This window comes from Oratosquilla oratoria, chromosome 36 (assembly GCF_046742065.1).
Source record: "Oratosquilla oratoria isolate Oo_2021 chromosome 36, ASM4674206v1, whole genome shotgun sequence".
NCBI classification, from domain to species: Eukaryota; Metazoa; Arthropoda; class Malacostraca; order Stomatopoda; family Squillidae; genus Oratosquilla; species Oratosquilla oratoria.
Genome location: NC_134812.1, coordinates 7848774 through 7851273, shown reverse-complemented (window position 1 = coordinate 7851273; position 2500 = coordinate 7848774).

The following is a 2500-nucleotide window of genomic DNA, read 5'->3' as shown; positions in this document are numbered from 1 at the left end:
TCCTCTCTCTCCTCCTCCTCTCCATACTCCTCCTTCCCCTCCTCCTCCTCTCCCTCGTCTTCCCCCTCCTCCTCCTCTCCCTCCTCCTCTTCTCCTTCCTCCTCCTCTCCCTCCTCCTCTGCCTCCTCCTCCTCCTCTCCTCCTCCTCTCCCTCCTCCTCCTCTCCCTCCTATCCTCTCCTGCTCCCGTTCAAACGGCCTCTTTTTCTACACTTTAACGATTCGCACCTCTTTCCGTTTTCCTTTCTCACGTTCTCCCCTCTTTTTCTCTTTCATTTAGCCTCTCTTTTTCTCCTTTATCTATTTTAATCTCCCTCTCTCTCTCTCTCTCTCTCTCTCTCTCTCTCTCTCTCTCTCTCTCTCTCTCTCTCTCTCTCTCTCTCTCTCTCTCTCTCTCTCTCTCTCTCTCTCTTTCTCTCTCTCTCAATTCTAACCGAAGTTGAGGACCCCGCATTGATCATCGACTCTTCTGGTCGTCGGGAATCATGTCCAGGTTATGATATTAATGACGTAATTCTTTTACCTAATGTCAACCAGATTACAACCTATACAATGAGTCACGGTACTTATAACGTTTAACGAAAGTCTTTATACATAGTTTGTAAATAAAAATCAATATATATGAATATTATATATATATATATATATATATATATATATATATATATATATATATATATATATATATATATATGTATGTATGTTATACTTTGAGGCTCCATGATAATTAATTTTGTTGTAGATTATAAATTAAAAATTCTATTAATAATAATCTAGAAGCAATTGAATAGCACAAACCTTCGCCAGGGTAATTAATGATAATCTAAATGATAGAAATAAATAAATAAATAAATAAATAAGTAAATGAATTAATAAAAAAACAATAAATAGATAAATCATTAAATAAGCCAATACAGATAACAGCAATGATAATAAATATTTAAATAACTGAAAACTCTCTAACATTGTAAAGAAACCAGCTTTGGCTACCACTCCCTTTAACACTCCCACTTTTTTTAGGGGGGAAGGGGGGAGAAGGGGGGTAATTGGTTGGTGGCTTGTGGGGAGTCTACGGGGAGGGGGGAAGGGAATGGGGGAAGGGGGGGAAGGAGAGTGTTGTTCGTGTAGTCTGCTCCAGCAACTCAATTTAGCCGCCCTGGGGGGAGAGGGGGAGGGGGAGGGGGAGAGGGGTAGAGGGGGGGAAGGGGCAAAGAAACAGACTTAATCAGATTCTTGCCTTCACGTCGGCGAGGTACAAGGGGAGGCCGCTACGCCCCCAGTGCCCTTTTTACTACTACTACTACTACTACTACTACTACTACTACTACTACTACTACTACTACTACTACCACTAGTGCTCTTACGACTGCTACTGCTACTGCTACTGCTACTACTGCTATTACTGCTACTACTACTACTACTGCTACTACTACTACTACTACTACTACTACTACTACTACTACTACTACTACTACTACTACTACTACTACTACTACTACTACTACTACTACTACTACTACTACTACTACTACTACTACTACTACTACTACTACTACTACTACTACTACTACTACTACTACTACTACTACTACTACCGTTACTACTACTACTACTACTACTACTACTACTACTACTACTACTACTACTACTACTATTCGCATCACATCACCAAACGCTCAATATCAAGCATGACCCACATAAAAGGGTTATCACACTGGGCTTCCACGGACTTGACCATCTCCGACACCTGAGAGTTCGACTGAGTAAAAACGACTTCGGTTACAATATTCTATTTTTCAAGTTTCTCCAAAATATCAAATTACATTTCCGTCATATATAACAAAACTGATTGGAAAACCGTTAGAATCTTAGACACCTACTGTTGAAGTGTTCTTAGAATTCTAGATTCCTCTAATCCAAGCCACAGTCTAACTATTCAAATGGAGGGTGGAGGTAACTTGTAGGAGGAAAAATAGCCCAGTGGGATAACATAGTAATGTTAAACCACGCAACACTCTAGCATTACAGCTGTTCGAAGCTGTACTATATTACACCATGACAGCTGTTCGAAGCTGTTCAACACTCCACCATCGCAGCTGTTCGTAGCTGTTCAACAATCCACCATGACAGCTGTTCGAAGCTGGTCAACAATCCACTATGACAGCTGTTCGAAGCTGTTCTATAATACACCATCGCAGCTATTCGAAGCTGTTCAACACTCCACCATCGCAGCTGTTCGAAGCTGTTCAACCTTCCACCATGACAGCTGTTCGAAGGTGTTCTATACTACACCATGACAGCTGTTCGAAGCTGTTCAATACTCCACCATCGCAGCTGTTCGAAGTTGTTCAACACTCCGCCATCGCAGCTGTTCGAAGCTGTTCAACACTCCACCATCGCAGCTGTTCGAAGCTGTTCAACACTCCACCATCACAGCTGTTCGAAGCTGTTCAACAATTTACCATGACAGCTGTTCGAAGCTGTTCGACATTACATCATGA